We start from the raw sequence: 22,615 nt of genomic DNA on the forward strand, positions 1-22,615 counted from the left end.
CTCTTTACCTTTCAAGACATGTGTCATGAATAAGTTCAAAGACAGTTATCTGACAAATATTACAGTATTTATTTTTATAAAGCTCTGATAAACTCTCATTATCTTTTACATATTGGTTCCAATTATCCTTAGTGGCCGTCATAATATTTTTCAAGGGTGACATCCTTCAATTTCCTATGAATAACAATGAGACTAAGCCGGATACGATGCTTTTAAAGCTGGCTGCTTTACGATGCCTATCTTTTTGCACACCCATTAGAAGACATCCAAGTATCAAAGACCAATTTAATAGACCTTCTAGACTTGGGTAATCCTTTCTCTATATTTAATTATATATTTATATAAGTCAAGACACTCAATGTCCATGCTAAATTAATATGCATCCAAACAGTTGGTATATAATAATTTGTAAGTACTCCGATACATTTTACGTTACTTTTTTTGCAAAGAAGCCTTCGTAAACTACAAAATAAATGTAATGATAGTGCTAAAGCTAGTATTCATTTGATTCTGTATGAAATGAATTCATTTACTGTCATACGAATGCACCTTTCTATCACGTAGCTGAAAATACGCATCGCTGCAACATAATTTATTCACTTTGATGTAAATGCGCCACTCTGCATTCAATTGAAAAATACAATATAATCCATTTACTAATATCTGACAAAACAATCTATTGTTATCATTAAAATGGCTTTATCAGCAAATTATGGACTTCATTGTGATAGGAAGAATCGTTCTTGTTTCATTGTCACTTCCTACGTTTGACAGTACTGTATAAGCAGTTTGGTACTTGTAAAATATTTACATTGAGTCCTAATTGTACTTTGAATAACACGTCTATGTGCGAATACAAATACACATCATTTTATAGCAAAAGAGTGTTTTAACACTATTTATGCACGATGGGTGGTTATACGTCGGGCGTAATAATTGCGCGAGGGCGCAGCCCGAGTGAAATTATTTGTACGACGTATTACCGCCTGAGTGTATAAATAGTGTTAAAACACTCTTTTGCTATAAATTATTTCGATTCTAATATGTCCTTAATCTAAAACAGTAAATAAAATCTAGATAAAACACAGAAACGCTCTTTCTCGGTCGGAACAAAAAGTTTAACGTCACCGCACGTTAACGTGACGTCATTCTAGCGTAAGCGTGATTTAACGGAGACAAGCGTATTAGAATAATGAATAATTGTTAAGACAAAGAATCCCAGCCTTGCACAAATCATGAAAATAATGAATACCAATGTGAACATTTCTATATAAGATGTCAACTTATGAAAAGCTTTACTGTTACCACTAAAATGGGTTTATCATCAAGTTATGGACATCATTGTAATGGAAAGAATCGTTAGTTTTATCATCACTATCTATGCTTGACAGTACTTTGTAAACCGATTGGAACGAACAGTCCAGTACATAAAACTATTTACGTTGAGTCTTAATCATACTTAAGAATATAAGTCAATGAGGTTATGTGTTGAAGAAATTGAATACATGCTTTTGTTACCACTTAAGAATAACTTAGCATTAGAAGCTGAAAAAATATTTTTAAATAAGGACACTGAAAGAAAATATAAACGATGACTGTATTAATTTCTATAAAAAAAACAAAATTAAGACAAACCGCTAATTCAATAAAACATATATAGGCCTATGATGAAGCGCCAACAATTGTTACATAGCCCTTTGCTTTGTGTATTCCAAATGTTTGAAACATAAGTAATGTAGTGCAAATAAAAGATCAGAAAGTAGGGCATGTGCCAGTGCATTTTGTTTTGTCAAACACTTCAAGTTAAAAGCTTTATCTTTATAATTCTGATTATTTCGCTTGCACACATTTTGATTTCACTATTATATCTCATTGTACCTCATTACATTAATATTTTAAAGCATTTATCAATAAATGATAAGGTGTGCCAAGATATTTCTATTTCTATTTTCCCCGTGTGCCTCTTTTGAAAGAGCAAATAACGGCATTCATTATTCATTAACTTTATGTAACAACAAATATTCACCATAGTCGAGATTTTCGTAACCTGTATTTTTATTTCACAAGAACCACATAAACGTTAAAATGGAATGACATTTCGTTGTGTCGCCAAGGCGCGCACGCCAATGCGCCATAACGAAATTTGAAAGTTTTATTTGTCGTTTTTGCGCAACATAACGAAACAAAGAACACAACAGAAAAACACATTTTATTTCGCGTTGGCTTGATCGCCATTGACAAAGATTTTGTTTTGGCGTGTTTGCGCGCTCGCAACGACGAAATTAAAATGTTATGTTTGTTCTGTCGCGTTCTTTGTGTCGTTATGTTGCGTTCTTAATTCCTTTTTATTGCGTTGTGCCAAAAAGACATACAAACCTTTCAAAATTTCGTATTGGAGCGTTGGCGCAAGCGCAAGGACGACACAACGAAATGTGCTTCATAAACCGTGCGCACGCCAACGACACGACATAACGAAATGTCCTAAATCAGACACCATAAAAATTCAGAATGCAGTCTCTAAATACTAGTATCTAAATACTATTATCTAATTGGCATTTCTCAGCACCTTTTGAAACTAATACGGGATTGAGAAATTTGAATTTAGATACTGAAATTGAAATATAGAAGTAAATGCATCTGTCACGTAGGACTTCTTATAAAATGCAGAGTTCTGTTTAAATTTTGCGCGTTTGTAGAACCACCAAACATAATTGCTTAATCTAATAAAATGGAAATGGCAATACAAATGTTCTGAAAACAACTAAGGGAAGTATGTATGGAACGCCGTTGCTGTCTCACTTAAAGACGCCAAAATATTGTGTGTTTTTTAAACTTTCACTAAAAATTATTGTTAATTGGCTTAATTTATTTCTATTTCAATATGATAGTAGTTGTAATTTAAGTTGCTATGTGATATCTGTAAGTATATTATTATTTTATTTCCATTTCAATTTAAATAATATAAACGTTTTAGACTAAGATTTCCTCCTTGAATCAATAAACCGATAAACTATAGCTACCGCAAACTTTTAAAAATATATTAAGTTAAACACTGAAAAAGAATATAACATCAAAAATGATCATTTATCATTTGAATACATCACTTATCTATTCAAAGAGCCGTACTCAGGTAAAAAGTCAGTGTTGGAAGTTTGTGTTGATTAAGATGTTTATATTATTCAAACACGCACAAAAAAGCAAATATTACACAGACACAATACACTCAAGCGGTTAATATATACGTAAACATGTTTAAATGTTCTTGAGTCATTCAAGTTGTTTTCATATTTGATAATTTTGTCTCAATATTTTGACACACTTTTGATAAGACACACCATGTATTAGCAAAATAAACACTGCTGTCAATCAGATGAACAACCAGTATTCTCTCTCGTGCCATTTTATTGTATTTAACGTATGAAATAATGTTCCACAATTTAAAAAGTTCCTGAATATGCAGTTTGAACTGCAAGTGTAATAGTTAGATATACCGATGCTCAAGAAATGTTCTAATCAAAGAGTTGATTTATCTATCAGCCGGAATATTACTTAAGATAGAAATATCTTCATAGTATCGTCAATATTGGTTGGAATCTTTCAACTTAATTAATCTTTGTCAATCATAAACCATAAGAAACTGATGAGCAACAAGGTTAAGTAATAGGTCTTTGCAAAAACGACTCGACGATATTCAGATTTCATTCTACCGTTCAATTTCCTATGAATAACAATGAGACTAAGCCGGATACGATGCTTTTAAAGCCGGCTGCTTTACGATGCCTATCTATTTACACACCCACTATTGTTTTCATACCTAAAGCAAATATCTACTGATATCCAAAGATCAAGATCTAAGAAAAGAATAATCATTGGGAATTATTAAAGGTTCATTTTCAACAAGTTTGGCATAGAATGTATATCTGACATAGAAAAATGTAGGTAAAAATGCAAGAATGTAAATGTTCTGCATTATTTCAAAAGCATTGCAACGGTTTACTGCCTTTGGTTATTTATAAGAATGTCTTGCAAATATCTTTTCAATAAGTCTGTACCACAAGTTGTTTTCAGAGTAGTCACATTTTATAGAATTTCAAGAGAAATTATTTTTCGCCTAAAATGTGTGGGTAAATCCCTTTAAGTTTCAATTTCAATCTATAATTTGTCTTAAGACTGCTGATTGACATTTTTCTAACATGCGTTTTATCAACTGCAAAATCACTAGATTAAGAGCTTAAATAAGATTTTAACAAATTCTAAAACAAACTCACATTATGCTAGTATCAATATTAAGTTTTGACTTCAAAATTTCTAAGCAATATAAAAGTAGTTTAAGTAAAAAATGCAGTTTCGCAACATGAAATTAATAAACAAAATATAAAGTAAGAAGGAACGTCTCATTACATACCTTTTAAGTCAGCTCCACACACTTATTAACCACCAATAGACTAATGAATTGTAACTGTTTCCAACAACTTAATCAAAGAAAAGTGTGTACAGAACTAATTTGTTAATTAAAGAAAGTTTCCATTCCGTAGCTTAATATCGACTAAATATATCCACAAAGTGTTCAAAACTAAATAAATCTTCGTCAATCATAAACCGCAACGGATCGATTAGTAACAACGTTAAGAAGCCAGACTTTGACAGAGATGACACGTGGATATTCAGATGCTATTCCACCATTCGTCTTCTCATGAATAATAATGAAGAAGTTTCAGTGCCCATGGTGCTATGTGGAAAACTTAAAGCCTAGCCCTATTTTTTTTTTTTTTTTTTTTTTTTTTGTCTTTAAAAGCTATATTCATTTGACAACATTTAATAATCAAATACTTAAATTTATCTAGAGCTAGACCAGGGAGAGAGTTTCTGAAAAAAAAGCTTAATGCTTCGTACTTAATCCTTTATGTTGATATTTGTAACATTGTAACAATTGCAATTGTGTGAATAAATATTGTTTAAACCGAAGTTAGCTAGAGACAGTTACAAATGTAAACTACAGCTATCACTAAATATGATTCATAAAAACATTGTTTGAAAACTTTAAAACTGTAATAAAACAAGAGCTGTCTCCATAGGATGACGCATGTCCCCGATGGCACTTTGAATGAATATATAGTTATGGCCGATGTTAGAGTTTAGGCCCTTTGACCTACGGACCTGGGTCTTGCGCGCGACACGTCGTCTTACTGTGGTACACATTCATGCCCAATAATTTTAAAATCCATGCATGAATGACAAAGATATGGACCGGACACACCCATCAATGCACTATCATGAAAAATGACCTTTAACGTCTAAGTGTGACCTTGACCTTTGAGCTACAGACCTGGGTCTTGCGTGTGACATGTCGTCTTACTGTGGTACACATTCATGCCAAGTTATTTGAAAATCCATCCATGGATGACAAAGATATGGACCAGACACGTCCATCAATGCACTATCTTTTAACGTCTAAGTGTAACCTTGACCTTTGAGCTACAGACCTGGGTCTTGCGCGCGACACGTCGTCTTACTGTGGTACACATTCATGCCAAGTTATTTGAAAATCCATCCATCGATGACAAAGATATGGACCAGACACGCCCATCAATGCACTATCCTCTAACGTCTAAGTGTGACCTTGACCTTTGAGCTACGGACCTGGGTCTTGCGCGCGACACGTCGTCTTACTGTGGTACACATTCATGCCAAGTTATTTGAAAATCCATCCATCGATGACAAAGATATGAACCGGACACGCCCATCAATGCACTATCCTTTAATGTCTCAGTGTGACCTTGACCTTTGAGCTACGGACCTGGGTCTTGCGTGCGACACGTCGTCTTATTGTGGTACACATTCATGCCAAGTTATTTAAAAATCCATCCAATCGATGACAAAGATATGGACCGGACACGAAAATTGCGGACAGACTGACAGACCGACAGACCGACAGACGGACAGACGGTTCAAAAACTATATGCCTCCCTTCGGGGGCATAAAAATACTCAATGTATTTTTCTGAATGGTTGCTGGGTCTTTCATAAATTGTGTTTTTCATTGTACCAAGTTGTATGAAAACCTCTTCAATGCGAAAACAAAATGTTAATCTCTTAAATATCAAAAAGTGAAAACAGGTATAATTAGACAGAGAGACAACTTTAAAAATCAATCCAATAATGTCAACTTATCCTTCACGGTGTATAGTCACAATAAAACACATTTATATGAATCATAACTTGGTGTTTTACAACTGTATTATGATCCCAGTTTTTTTAAGAAATTTCAGTTCAATGCATACATAGGTTTTATTGAAGGAAATTACATTTTTAGGACTTTTCCAAATGCAAAAGGGGAAACAATAGTCATAATTATGAAACATTGTGTATAACTTGCCTTAAGGTACCTACATCCTGTTTTGAAGTTAAATGCAATATCTTCTTGGTTTACAAATCTTGTTTACCAAGGCGTTTTGAATCTTTACCTTGCGGAAATGCAGCTATAGAAACTTCTGTTTCTTCAATGCTGTTGTAATTTTAAAATCATTTTAAATGTTGTTTTATTTTCCTACCCTTCGATGTTTTCATTGCAGAGAATTTCTGCTACTTTCTGCGGGATGCTGGAGTCAGCTAGGGTCAGTTATGTGTCAACATGTAGTTTCAGGGTCTAGGCTACCAAGCCGGCAGGTCTCATGCTATGATTTATGAGATAGCATTCCATATTTGGGGGATAGCTTTCAGTATCTAGTACTTTGTATAAAAAGTTGTTTTTTTCTTGGATTTCTGCGGATACGAAGTAGCAAGCGCGTGAGAAACAGACAGAACTTACCATTTTGAAACAATTGCTGTACATATTATAACATGACTTAAGTGTAGATTAAAATGTAATTGGAGTTGAGCTTTGTGTCTTGTATATCTACATACTTATTAGTTGAGTGATCCCCCCAACTAAGAGTGGCAATATAGCTCACATTGGGCAAGTAGAACTAAAATTCTATGTTATGTTGGTACAAATGGTAAATCGGTACAAACGGCAATCAGAAGGCACATTAATAGGTATATTTGAACGTTTTTATAAGGATATGTTGATATATCTGTTAAAGTTGCCCTCGCAAATATGTAACAAAGTTATTGTTTTTAAAACAGGCAAGTTTAAGACAATAAAATGGATGGATATTTTTTCGCCCCAAACTTAGCAAGAGAACCATGCCTCGCAAATTATGCCCTTAAAAAAGAAACTGTAGCGGAAAAAAATATAGCAGACGGGTTGCTTAAAAATCTAACAAGTACATTCTAATGTATATGCAAAATACAAAAATAGGTAAGGAGTAGGTAAAAGAGTTGGGGTACTGGGGAAAGTGGACCAAAAAGTTTCATCCCTATTTTTCAAAGGACTTTCAGTTATAAAACTACATTTTTATGCCCCCACTTGGGGGGCATATAGATTTTCCCTTGTCCATCCGTCCGTCCGTCCTTCCGAGATTGTTGTGTCGCGCCTAGCTCTAAAAGTATTTGACGTAGAGTCACAAAAATTTACAAGAATGTTGGCCAGCATGTGTAGTTGTGTACCTGGGGTTTCGCTCCGGATTCATTCAGTCGTGCAGGCGTTATGGCCCCTGACTTAGTAAAAATAATTGGTCATTTCAATGTTTTGTCGTGCGTAGCTCCAAAAGTATTTGACCTAGAGTCACCAAAGTTTGTAGGAATTATGGCCCGTGACTTTGTAAAAATTGGTCATTTTAGTGTTGTGTCGCGCCAAGCTCCAAAAGTATTTGACGTAGAGACACAAAACTTTACAGGAATGTTGGTCAGCATGTGTAGTTGTGCACCTGTGGTTTCGCGTTCGGATTCATTCGGTCGTGCAGGAGTTATGGCCCCTGACTTAGTAAAAATAATTGGTCATTTCAATGTTGTGTCGTGCGTAGCTCCAAAAGTATTTGACCTAGAGTCACCAAAGTTTACAGGAATGTTGGTCAGCATGTGCAGTTGCGCACCTGGGGTTTCGCGTCCGGATTCATTCAGTATTGTAGGAGTTATGGCCCCTGACCTAGGAAAAAATTGTCATTTTAATGTTTTGTCGCGCGTAGCTCCGAAAATATTTTACCAACAGTCATTACGAAGAGAAATCGTTGAGTTCAAGCAACATTAAAATGCGGTGATGGACAGGTATCTAAAAATCTCAAGAAAGCATATATGTTTATACATTATATATGGTTATTGTTTGCTTTTTTTTTTTTGAAATAGCAACATATTGTTTTCCCAAAGTTGATCTGGGTCCTTTGTCATGTAGTGGGGGCATCTGTGTCCCATGGACACATTTTTAGTTGTAATTACATCTTCTTTTACAATTTATTTCATCACAAGAAAGACATGTTATGTCTATTTTAGTTATGTTTGTATGTGGTTGTATACCATTAAGAAGAACAGGAAAACATTAAATATTGATACATCCGGATCGACTTGTATTACACATGCATTAATGACCTTAGATGATAAAGGCGCATATAGTATATGGGTCAGATTATTATGGTAATACCTGTTTATGAAGGTCCTTTGGAAAAGTAGAACGGAACAAAGCCAGGCTTAATTAAAGATATCCAATGGTCTTCTTTCAGTAAAATATTTTATCTTTTAAATTAGATATTTGTTTCCAGTGTAGAAAATTTTTACATTACATATAAATTAAATATGTGTGTACAGTTACATTCATATTTAAATGAACCGCCCGCTAAGCACAGTAGGTAAGAGCGTCGGTCTACGGATCTCGGGGTCGCGAGTTCGATCCTCGGGCGGGGCGTATGTTCTCCGTGACTATCTGATAAACGACATTGTGTCTGAAATCATTAGTCCTCCACCTCTGATTCATGCGGGGAAGTTGGCAGTTACTTGCGGAGAACAGGTTTGTACTGGTACAGAATCCAGGAATACTGTTTAGGTTAACTGCCCGCCGTTACATGACTGAAATACTGTTGAAAAACGGCGTTAAACCCAAAACAAACAAACAAATCATATTTAAATGTCATGCAGAAAGATATTTGGGTCTAATATCCCTTTTAGTTTGTTCAGGAGAGCTAATTATATGTACAACATCTCTCATCCCCACCCCCACCAACGCACTGGTGTCAGAGGAACTATGTTATACAAATGATTTGAAGTTATAACTCGTTTGTAGATGCATGTGCAGAATTAACTCACTTCAAATACAGTATGCACAGTTTTGTACAATAAACTTATAAACTTTAAGTGATTTTCTATTAGATGAATATATTTGGTAAATGAATTGTGTAATATTACTATAAAACAGCCCGCCCGCTTAGCTCAGTAGGTAAGAGCGTTGGTCTACGGATCGCGGGGTCGCGAGTTCGATTCTGGGACGGGGCGCATGTTCCGTGACTATTTGATAAACGACATTGTGTCTGAAATCATTAGTCCTCCACCTCTCATTCATGTGGAGAACAGGTTTGTACTGGTACAGAATCCAGGAACACTGGTTAGGTTAACTGCCCGCCGTTACATGACTGAAATACTGTTGAAAAACGGCGTTAAACCCCGCACCCCCGACCCCTAAAAAAAAAAAAAAAAAAAAAAAAAAAAACTATAAAACATGCATTTTTCACATTCTGCAACAATGTTTGTAACTATTAGATATACATTTTTCTTTTAAATATTAAATCATATATATGTCGCCTGTGATTGAATGCTTGTAGTTAAACACTTACCTAATTTCGTTGATAACTTCCGTCCCTATTCTAGCACAGAACAAGATCAATGTTTCATAATCCAGACTATCGCTTATACGTTCTCTATCACAGACAACATCATACAAGTACTTCAAAATGTACAAAATAATACTTGTTTAAAATCGCTAAGGGGTCGTCTCAGTCAATTTTGTATCAGTTATGTTTAGAACTGCGGTCTGTCAATGTGACACAATTTTTGATAAGATATAACTATACTGTGTTACTATATTGAATTTGTACACACCTAGGATTTTTCATTTTCAAATTTCCTGACACTAATAATTAAATCTATGGCATAATACTGTTAGTACGCTTAATAAAATCCAATATACTGAAAGTGTTCGTCGCTACTGGCTGTTAAAGTCGATTAAACGTGGAATCATGTGGTGTATCAGTATGACACGACGAGACATTTACTTGTTTTGACTTGATATGAATGGATGAAGTCTTTTAGAATAGTTAAACATTTAACAGACATTTGTTGTTAACCCTTGATGATTTTTATAACTTCTTACTTAATGAAGATAACATGTAAATTTATAGTAAAACATTAGAATGTATTAAAACAATAAACATATTAGTTAAGCTAATTTATGATGTTTTACCTATCTAGAAGATATACAGTAAAAGTAGAAAAACAATAAACGGTTTTAAGTTATGTTTTGCTTTTCATAGAAGAAATAGGAACTGTTTTATCAAGAAAATAGACCAAATGAAATTGCAACTTACAAATATCAATTTATGAATACATATCAAAGAGGATGTTTTTGCAGGGACAGGCCGAGCGTTTTATAGCACGATAACCAGAGGACAAGTATTGTAATAAAAAAATGTGACCACCGATGTGTATTCAGTAGTAATGGACAAAGCTTTAAGATAACTACCAAGTTTTTTTGTTTTTTTTTGTGTTTTTTTTTCTCTTCAAATGTGTATACGCAATTCGTAGAAAGTGCAGCTTGTCAATGGACTAAGTATGTATTAGCATCTGGACGGTAAACATTTGCTTGTATAGTTCTCCAAAATCTGGTACACTTTAATACCGAATAGATCAAAAGCGCAAGAAATACCTGTGTCCTTCCTATTGCATTACAAATCTTGTTTCCCGAACTTAAGTCAAGTCAGGAAGCACCACATTCATTTTATCATAGTATCTATCAGTGATATATATCAAGTCAGAAGATGTTTTGGGGAGATACAAACTGACATTAATTTGTTAACATGCTAATCAGTAACATTGACATTGCTTAATAATACGGAATTCCATTCTAGAATATCAACCTTGAGTAATTTTCCATTTGATTCCTAGAGCTGGCAATCTTACTTCCTTGTTCTGATTGCAAGTTACCCAATCTGCTCCAATGATACATTTCCGTACATAGGTAAGAACCTTTAGAACAAAGTTTATATACAGACACTTTTTACATTAAATACATTACGTTATATCTATCTAGCATTGTTTTGACAATTCTTAATGGGCAAGATTCATATAAAAAGCCTACTTTAGAAAATTTGGCAAGTAATGATAACAGCACTCAATTTGAAAGCTAAACAAAACACGGAAACGTAACGGCAGTCGACCGAATACGGCAGTATTTGTGTATAAGACCGTCTAAAGATATTGTAATGTTTTGGGATTGCCGGTTACTATCTTTTTATAAGCAATTACCTCTACTAATTCATTATACCTTGACTTCGAATTGACCAACCATTTGAATACTCTTTCTATAATTGATACTATCAACAAGGAATGCTCCATTCAAGTTGTACGAATGATACAAGAACTTAAAAACATTATTAGTATCTAGACAATACATTAGCCACTCCTTGTCATGTTTCTCTTGACTAATAATAATCTCATTTTCAGGTTATTTATAGCTTTATATATATATTTATAACTAGTATAACTTAAATCAAACATATGCATACCTATTTGCGAAAGGCCATTTCAATGAGAAAAAAATGGGCGTGAAGATTTCACAGTCAAAACATATCAAAAGGAGGTCTCAAAAACAAAGAAATGACAATAATAAATGAATCAACTTACTATTAATGTGTATAGCACTAAATTCATTTTAGTCGAGTAACAATTGGATAACACTGTACCATGTGCCGAGAGAAAGATCCTAAGCTTTGCAAATATAATGCTTTTAGCGCCAAATGCATGTTTGCACCAAATCAACTCAATGTTTAGAATAGTTTTGCATTACCATTTATTTGCGACCCGAATGGGGGGGGGGGGGGGGGGGGGGGAGAGAGAGAGAGAGAGAGAGAGAGAGTTGTTGCTATTAGCATCATCACTCTGTGTGCTTAAGTGTTTATTGTAGGTCATATGAAATATGAAATGAACATTCTAATAAATAAAAATTATTTTACAGAAGTGTTTTGACAATACAAAAAATGCTTTTAATATTATACACTGTCGCAAAGTATCTGCATAGTCCTATTGATCTCCTTTTGCCTTCATTGTAGCACTCGAATAGAAATAGAAAACAAAAATGGAATTATCTGTTGAAAGATTCTTGACAACATAGTTTTTGTTAACAGCTAAACGAAACGCTTTATTTTTAGAATTTTGAAGCTGCATCAATTCATTTAAAGTATATTTTAAAATAATTAACAAAAACCACTAAACATGACAACAATTTTCTATGTTTTGTTGCTTTTGACAAAATTTATCATCGGAATTCACCTTTCAATATATTGAGCTGTTATATGTGTCATGCATAAAGGTAAGTCTTTAGGATATTTATCCACTCAATTCAAATTGTACCCCTACAAATCTTTTGATTCCAGTGGATTTTCTGATTTACATGGGGTAAATGCAATGCAACAGTTTTCACCGAAAATATTTTGCTGTACTTTCTCACAAATGACATGCACTTTATAAGTTCTAACAGACAGCAACCAAATATAAAGTTGACAAATCAACACATGTACAATGAATATGTGTATTCACAGACTTGTTAGAGGTCACCGACTTGCAATACATGTAAAACGTTTAAATGAACCACTGTGTCATGCACACTTATATATTTAATTGCATTTCCAGAAGTGATCGATAGTGTTCAATACATGTACCTGAGCTTCGTCACCGAAGCTATGTACAGTATAAAAAACTAATAAATGGCGCCAAGTTTAATTAAAATTGCCATTGGGAAAATATGAGACAAAATACTTACAGATAAAAGGAAAATATGTGGCATAGTCTCTGGAATGCATATACCGAGGCGCGTATTCAGAAAACTTTACTTTGACTGAAAAGTGTTGTTTGTTTTCATTTATTGTCATTTATAAGTTACAAGTAGTGCATATTGTAATTGAACTTTCCATGTATAGCGGATAGCACCTACAAATTCCTTGTTTTATCGGTCTAAGTTTAAGGCTTGATATGGTGATGAATGCGACTTCGGTACTGTGTATTGTTTTGATTAACGTTTGATAAAAATAGATTTATCAGATTACAATTGTTTTTGCTCCCTTGCTCGTTTCATCTAAAATATTCATTCTATGTAATCAGTAATATTCCAAGAAAAAAAAACCTTGCAATTGCATATAGCTAAGTGTTAGTCGGAAGGATAGATAATGCAATTTGATATTGAAACAAACTAGATCAGTAAAGTTTAAGGTTTGTGTTTATGTTGCAGTGATAGTGAAACAAACTAGATAGATAAAGTTTAAGGTTTGTGTTTATGTTGCAGTGATAGTGAAACAAACTAGATAGGTAAAGTTTAAGGTTTGTGTTTATGTTGCAGTAATAGTGAAACAAACTAGATAGGTAAAGTTTAAGGTTTGTGTTTATGTTGCAGTGATAGTGAAACAAAACCTTGCCTCAAAAACTTATTTGTCACCAGTAAAAAGCTATTTCTAAATTAACAATAGGTGAACACGCAAGGGTACTAGTAAGTGGCCACACCAAATAAACAAACAATTCAGATGCTAAGGTGTTGAAACTCAAAAAAACCTTTGTGTCTGATGGACTTTTCTGAGCAGCATCTTGAAATTCATCATACGCAATTTTGAGTCTGAGATCTGTGTCTTATTCTGATTTCCAATTAAAAACAAAGACGTAAAGACATCGGTCTTACTAGAGAAATCAAAGCGCTCAAAGCGCTGATGGTGGCTGTCAATCAATGTTTAAAATATTACAAAGAAAGCGACGACTGAGGAATTGTTAATATAAACCATAAGAACTTTTTTTTTGCATTTTTTTTTTTAATATTCGGCTTTGGTTTCAAAATTAATCCGTTTTCACTGCCAGTCATTGTTTACATACACACTGATTCAGTCTTTAAGGAATAGTTTTGATCCTTTTTGATTATTTGTGACGAAAACTACAACATAAATTACATCGAAGATGTTTTACTATGAATAAATAATATAGCTAGGTTTTTTCTCCAAATCATTCAGCTTTTAAGATTTCTTTTTAAAGCTTTTGGTCTGTCATGAATTATTATACACACTGATTTAGTCCGTATCAGATAGCTGTGGTTTTCATGAGACTTTGGAAGAAACAAAAAACTGTACAAATCACTCAGAATGTCGTCTGACAGGTATTAAGACATTAATATCACCAACTGTATACTCAAATCCTAACATAAATGCAGCTTCCAAATGTGGACATTAGTCAAAACTTAACTGTCACCGAGAAATCAATAGTACTTGCGAACGACCGTTATTTATGATATATTGTACCAGATTGAGCGCGCTAAAAACAAATAGTGTTGCGACACATGATGCAACATCCTGTGCATCCGCACGTATGTAGATCATGCTGTCGTAACAGTTCATAATCGAGGCTTTGAAAGCAACACAACAAGAAACCGTTACGCACAAGATCTGACCAGTGGTGCGATCGCATTTAATCGTCATGTGTCACAAACTATTTTTTTCCATGTGACTCGATGAATTGAGCTGAAAGAAGCATCTGTATTGAAACAATTTAATTTTTAATTGTCAAATCGTTATCCGACGACTTGCTACAATCTGACAGATGCAGTTTCAAAGGCGATATTAGTATCATGCTGCGCCCATTGTCACGGCTTTTCAAGTTGATAAATCGTGATTCGTAGCACCACTAGTCCATAGCGAGCGTTGGCGACCTGTGGGTTTCCACGTTGATATGTGTTTGTCATCGAATTATACGATAATTGTATCTATGCTCATATAGTACTATATGTACATTTGCTGAAGGAAGATTATCCGTGAGGAAAATTTATTTAGAAAACTACAAGTCTTTGATTCTCCGAGGTACTTGCAACAATATCGATGAATTTTAATGAATGGTCTTTATTTGTTCACTCTCGTATTCTACTGTTTATAATTTTGTTTGAATGTATAACGTGAACTGTATTAATGTCGAGCTTTTAGTTTACGGTACTTGTAAGATAAAACAGGTTAAGCAGTAAATTATCCGATAAATGGTGTTATCTTGTATAATGTATATTTTAACTCTAAAATATGTGAGGTAATATTAAAAAGCTTGAGTCTAGTGGATAATTTCGGTCTTTGTTTCTTTTATGTTTGTAGGTGTATGTTCGAGACTCTCTTTGTGATGTTTTACTTATTTTTTTGCAGATATTTTTTATATATGCTATATATGTATTTTTTCTTTCCATTTTTTATTTATTTGTTTAAGTTTATTTTTCATGTCATGACAAATATGTATACATGCAGAAGTTCATTAAAAAGCACTGTCGGTATCTGAGTAGTCATCCTGCTCGCTAGAAGTGTCTGTAGCCACTGGCCTCAATAATGAAATGCTCACACGAGTCGTTATAAATATGTTATTGATATTCTTAAACATAACATTTTATTAACCTTCATAATGTCTTTAACGATCGCAACTTTGGTTTTATTTTCCCTGCAAGAGGTTTTTTATTTATTTTGCAATGTTAATAGATTCAATGTCTATTCTAATATGAGATCCTCTGCAAAATGTCAGTAAGTACTCAGTATATGTTACCTGTATTCCTTCTCCAGGTAGAAACACGATAGATAAAAAAATGTACCTCGTCATGTATTCGAACCAGCACCGTAAGCTTACAAATCAAACGTGTTAACCACTAGACCTCGACGCTTCTTACATTGGTTTTGCGAAATAAGATATTTGTTTTTATATAATATGTCTACCTGATTCCCGATTTCATCGTTATGGGTTAATCCGGTATTGGTAAATAAAGGCCACAGTTATCGCTTTTTGTTTATACATGTTCAAGTTATATCAATAAAGTACTGTCCTGTTCATAAATCATCTCACTAAATTTGCGCTAATTAGTGATAATATTGGCAGTATCAACGCCTGAGGAAATCCATATCATAGCTGCTTATCGATTTTCTATAAATAGCCTAATTAACATGTGGTCATATTTTGCGTGCTTGATTCAGTAACATTCTTGGATCACTAGGGTTGCATTAATATAATATCTTACAATTTGATAGCTGTGACGAACATTTAAGTTTGTTCTGACATATCTGAAAAGTGTTACAACTTGCTGGAAAAGCTATCGTATTGTCTACGGACCGGAAATGTTTGGAAACTGTTCCGTTGAAATTCCGTTTCTATTTTTAGCCGCGAATTATTACTAGCAGAAGTCATTGTTCTTTATCAAATAAAGACTTAAATTTCGGGAGTTATACATGTGACACTGCGGTTAGGAAACATTTTTGAATTGTCAGCCTGGATTCCCAGGCTAGGTTTCTATATATATATGTAAGCTACCTTTTCTACGTTATAAGCTACGTGACCTCTGGGGCAGTACTATGCAATAGATAATAAATATCATCGCTCCAGTTCAGGTGACATGGGGTCATCGTTTATTAACGTGACCATAAATTTGCATATTTGTATTCATACACGTGGTTGTTTTAATTAAAACGTTGACTTCAGTTTGTATTGATTTTAGTCGCCAAATTTACATTAAAAATGGTATTAAGGCATATATTGTAGCTTTGCATATTCTGCACGTTGTGTAGATAATTGTTTACCTGGAAAGCTTGGAACTATTTTTGGTTGTGTTGTTAGGATGGTCTTAAGAACTGACAAGATTTCTCAAACGGAGTATTCTTTTTGACACTGGTGGCAGCAGCCACCAAAAACTGTACGTTTTCTTTTCAAATGTACGGTTTACTTTTGCTTTGGTTGAACTTTGATGTATTTTAGTATCACCAAGCACAACTGATCTCGCAAGAAAAAAATGTTTCGATAATGCCAACGAAAGTATACAAAAAAGAGCGTCTCCAAGGATGCACATGCCCGATGGCACTTTAAGAATGTTATGGCCGATGTGAGTTTAGGACCTTTGACTACAGCTGGTTCTTGCGCAGTGATCTCTACTTGCACACTTTATGAAGATACTTTAAAATGCATGCATGAATGACAAAATATGCGACACGCCTTCAATGCTTATCATATAAAAAGACTTAAAAACTAAGTGTGACTTGATATTTTGAGCTACGGATCAGGTCATTGCGCATGACATTTTAGTTCTTACTGTGGTACACAACTTTGCAATTATTTGAAAATGCATCCAATCGATAAAAATAATGACCGGACACGTCACAATGCACTACCTAATGTTAAGTGGTGACCTGACCTTTGAATTAATACGGACCTGGGTCATTGCGCACGACATCGTGGTTTATGTGTCACATCATGCCAATTAATTTTAAAATCCATCCATCGATGAAAAAAACTGGACGACACCCATAATGCAATCCTACATTCTAAGTGTGATTTGACCTTGAGTTCGACTTGGTCTTGCGCGCGAACATATCTCTATACTGTGGTAACACCTTCTGCCAAAGTTATTTGAAAATCCAATCATCGATGACAAGATAGGACGCGACAAGCCATAATCATAACCTTTAATGTCTAATTTGGACTTACCTTTGACTACGACTGTACTTGCGCACAAGTGACTACTGTGGTACACATTCATGCAATTATTTGAAAATCCATCATCGATGAAATAGATATGGACCGGAACCCATCAATGCACTATCCTTTAATGTCTAGTGTGACCTTGACCTTTGAGTACGGACCGGTCTTGCGCGCGACACGTCGTCTTACTGTGGTACACATTCATGCCAAGTTATTTGAAAATCCATCCATCGATGACAAAGATATGGACCGGACACGAAAAATGCGGACAGACTGACAGACCGACAGACGGTTCAAAAACTATATGCCTCCCTTCGGGGGCATAAAAAGAGCAAATCAAATAGAGGAACATTAACTTAGTCTGCTTTAAAGATTGCCTTTGGTAAATTGAAGATTTCGAGTATTGTCTTTTTAGCGACTATAGGTTTAACATTCATCTTTGACAGCTGTATGAAATACGATATAAAAGCATATGCTTGAAATAATTGCAATTTTCTGCTTTATATCTTTATTACAGTATATATAAAATAAAAAAAAAAAAAACAAGAATTATCAGGATTTTAGATTTATTTTTTTATTTTGAGAAGCAACTCAATCAAACACAAATGGTCGCATTAATGTTTCAAATTATCCTTAACTTTGGGTACTGACAACCGTTGCATAACTATCAATGGAAATGGTATTGAGGAGTCAAATCAATAATATAAATAAAGCCTTGACAACAGTGTAAAAGCAACACTATAGTGAGATGTGGTGTCCTCATTGACATTTAATACAAATCTATAAGCGACCCTTTCACACCATTCAGGTGAAGATTTATTGCTCTTACTGACATATCATTATAATAAATTATCTTAAATATTGTGCAAATGCAGTGAGAAGAAAACCTTTCGTAACTTCCTTGAAATAACTGAGAAAATCAACATTCTTGTTGTTTTAACACTTAATTTCACTTAATATTATCGTTTGTCAATATCATATATACATTCTACGCAATACTTGATGGAAATGAACACCTCTAACTGTGGCCGAGAAGCTTTAAAACAGCTTGAAATTACTCCTAAGGTTAATTGTTGTTAGACAAAAGACGCGAACAAGCCTTATAAACTTTCTACAGCATAAATCAATTGAAGATAACTAAATCCAGAGAAATTAATGAACTATATGTCAGATCTAACAGTCAGAACAATAGTAGACATATTTAATTTCAAAATCTTTTAATAAAAAGGCAATGATTTTTTCTAAGTAGGAAGAAATATTGATTTAGTGACAGATACATTACAAAAAAGCTTTTTAGTCCTTAGTAGGCGAAAGACGCTAAAGATAGATTGTTTGATGTTATTTGACTCGATTAAAGTCTGTACAACAGTATAAAAGAACTTATAACTTAAGTTGCTGTGTGATAGTTTTAAGATTATTTCACAATTTTATAATATTTTTAATTTAGATAATGTAATTGCCCAAAGCTTAACATCATGATTTTCTGCTCGAATCAGTAAATTGATTAAATATCGACTAACTTTGTAAGGGATATTTATCGTATATTCATATCTTATGTAATGGCTTTCAGTTTTATTTATTTAATGTTCTTTTTAAAGTTTGATATTAAAAAGATCCATTGTTTACGAGGGAGGGATGTTCAAAAAGTAATGTAACAGGGTCTGAATTGTCGCAACATTTCGTTAAAAATTCCTGTCTATTTTACTATATGATATCTCGCCTCCTTGTTAGCAATTTATAGACTGATTGCTTTCTTTCAAACACTCCTCGTAATATGATTTCCCTGCTTCAGTAAGTATATATATATATATAAATATATACTATTGACTATGTTTTCGTATATTTAATTTGCACATTTATTAACACTGAACAAAAGCAAATCCTCAAAAAAGTAAACTTATATCTATGGGTTTGACTTATAAGCCTATCCGTCCGTAGTGTCACTCTCACATGTGTGAAATCTCCCTGCTGAAGTTTTGTATTAATTAAGATGTTTGAATTAATCAAACAAACAAAAAGCAAATATTACACAGAAACAAAATACGCAAGAGCTTAATACAAATATAAACGTGTATGAAGACTCGAACGTCATCAAAGTGATTTTAAGACTTTACAGTTTGGTCTCAATATTTTCACACGATTTTGATAAGACCACCATGATTAATGAAGTAAACACTGGTTGTCAATCAAAGTTAAATTCAGGTTCCATTTTTAACATTGACAGTAAGCTTAATTCCTATAAACATGGGATGGGCTCGATTGTGTATCCCGATTTCGCCCGATTTGTGCTCGTTTCAGTGGGGCTGGTTGCCCGCGCATCAATTTGGTACACATGCATTGCCCGATTGAAACATCACTTTACAATATTTGTATATTAACATTCATAATTCTTACACGCGTTTCATCAACAGCAGAAGTATTTAATCACAGGAATTCAGTAAGATTTAAAGTTGACAATATAATCATCATATTCTGAAATAAACTAAAAACTATAAAACTCCACTGCCTCGGTAACCTAGTGGTAGAGCTTCCGCTTCGAGTGCGGGAGGTCGTGGGTTCGATCCCTGGCCGCGCGCGTCATACCAAAGACGTGAAAAATGGTACCAGTAGCTACCTTTCTTGGCGCTTAGCAATAAAAAGGGAAACTGGTCTCTCATCTCTCACACCCACGTGGCGGTGGATTACATCAGGAATGAGGTGTCGAGAGTGATTAATATAAGTTGTAGAACTTGCTTCACAATCGACCTAAATTAAATTCTGTATAAAATAAAAAACTTAAAAAATATGTATATATAAACTTGTCTCATTGAACATGCGCACATTTTTCGCAGTATAAAATTACAGTAAACATTTTTCAAAATATGAAATTCTACTATATACTGATTTTATCCAACTCTCAACAAGCGCATTTACAGTTAGAATAGATGACTCTCTAATACCCAAGTCACTGCCAAGTGTAGATAAGTGTGTCAGCATTCCGTAGCACATATCGACTAGATATATCCACAAAATGTTAAAATTTTATAAACATTTGTCAATCATAACCGCAACGAAATCGACTAGTAACACAACGTTAAGAAGCCATACTTCTGAAGAGATGACACGAGGATATTCATAGGCTATTCTACTATTCTAAAAATAATACGAGTAGAAATTTCAAGTGAGGAGAAGTACTATTGTAAAGGCATATAAAGTTCAAATGAAGTAACATACAATAAGATCACCATAAATTAAACATAAACGTGGATAGGTTTTAGAGGATCGTAATATATTTTTCAAAGGACTTGCAATCACAAAACTGAATACATCCTTTAATACAAATTATGTCATCGCAAAACAGCAATGTTATGTCTATACTATAGTTATGTGTTTATGAGGTCATCAAACAAGTGTGTATACTTGCCTTTAAGAATAAAAGGCAAACAATAAATGTTGTTACATCCTGGTTAGCTTGTATTACACACATATATATATATATATATAATTGACCTGATAATGGCGCAGATAATATACTATACAGGTCAGGTTATTATGATATGTCGTTTGTTGTAGATGTGGATGGATGGGAACATCCGGTTCAAGGATAACTGTTTGGGTTGTAACGAGGCCCTGCGGGGCACTATCTTTTTCTTTTTTTCATAAAATATGTTTTTTATATTTAAGGAATGTATTATAAGTATTAAACAGCAACTATATTTGAGCCGCGCCATGAGAAAACCAACATACTGGTTTTGCGACCAGCATGGATACAGACCAGCGCATTCGCGCAGTCTGGTCAGGATCCATTCTGTTCGTTAGCTGTTTCTGTAATTGCAATGGCGTTGAAAGCGAACATCATGGATCCTGACCAGACTGCGCGGATGCGCAGGATGGTTTTGATCCATGCTGGTCGCAAAGCCACTACGTTGGTTTTCTCATGGCGCGTCTCATTTGATCGATCTCATTTCATCGATCTGTACAGTAAATAAGACTTTTCATTAACAGCAAGAGAGTAACCTGGCATGGGACGAGAGTTCCATTCCAGTTGGCGTAGGTAAACTCGAAAAGGCAGTCACTTTGCAAGAATAAAATGGTTTAATAATTACTATTTCAGTCTGTTTAAGTATTCAAACTTAAGTAGAGTCAACCCCTTTTAAAGACATCACTGGCAAAATTCACAAAATTGTAACCTTAGACTAATCATTTGGGTGAAACCTGCATAGCGTTTTCTTTTAACACATACATTGAACGCTGTTACATGCCTAAACAGATAAGACAATTTTGATTATACTTGACCCTTAATGTTAAGAAACACCATTGAATGCTCTGAAAACAAATGCAGTTTAGAAGTATTAAATATACATGTCAATAAACTCGGTCTTCATTTAAATATTAAATGGAAATCAAAAATATGTCACATGAAATATAACGTTCAGAAATAAATGTAATTCTACTCACCTAACTTTATCAATAAATTCCACGAAGAAATACACTTTTTCCTTTAACCTACAAAAACCATACAATTCATTGTTTTAACAATGTTTCTAAACTGTAAATATAATCCAAAATTGCACTTCAGATTTCTATATCACAAGTCCACATTATACAAGTACTTTAAAATGACAATATTAAAATCACTTAGGGGTCGTCTCAGTCAATTTTGTATCAGTTAAGTCGAACACTGTGGTCTATCAATTTGACACGCTTTTGATAAGATATGAGCCGTGCCATGAGAAAACCAACATAGTGGCTTTGCGACCAGCATGGACCCAGACCAGCCTGCGCATCCATGCTGTTCGCTAATGGTTTCTCTAATAACAATAGTCTTTGAAAGCGAACAGCATGGATCCTGACCAGACTGCGCGGATGCGCAGGCTGGTCTGGATCCATGCTGGTCGCAAAGCCACTATGTTGGTTTTCTCATGGCGCGGCTCATATAACAATAATGATTTCGCGTACACTTTAGGATTGTTCAGTTTAAATGTTTTATAGTAATACAGCTATGGCATAATACGGTCAGTGCAATTCAATATATAAAA

The 22,615-nt window shown here is 34.2% G+C and overlaps 1 protein-coding gene across 2 annotated transcripts in view; it reads right to left on the reverse strand.

Moving 5' to 3' along the window:
- The window catches only part of LOC123564110 (cGMP-dependent protein kinase 1-like), a 316,502-nt gene extending 294,333 nt beyond the window's left edge, over positions 1-22,169 (reverse strand). The window contains exon 1 of one of the 2 annotated variants that reach the window (XM_053536740.1): positions 22,035-22,169. The gene's annotated coding sequence lies outside the window, so the exon portion shown is untranslated. Of the gene's footprint in view, positions 1-9,697; positions 9,826-22,034 lie in introns of those variants that run through there. The other variant, XM_053536742.1, reaches the window with a different exon arrangement.
- Positions 22,170-22,615: the final 446 nt, after the last annotated feature.

Source organism: Mercenaria mercenaria, chromosome 2 (genome assembly GCF_021730395.1).
Source record: "Mercenaria mercenaria strain notata chromosome 2, MADL_Memer_1, whole genome shotgun sequence".
Taxonomy (NCBI): Eukaryota; Metazoa; Mollusca; class Bivalvia; order Venerida; family Veneridae; genus Mercenaria; species Mercenaria mercenaria.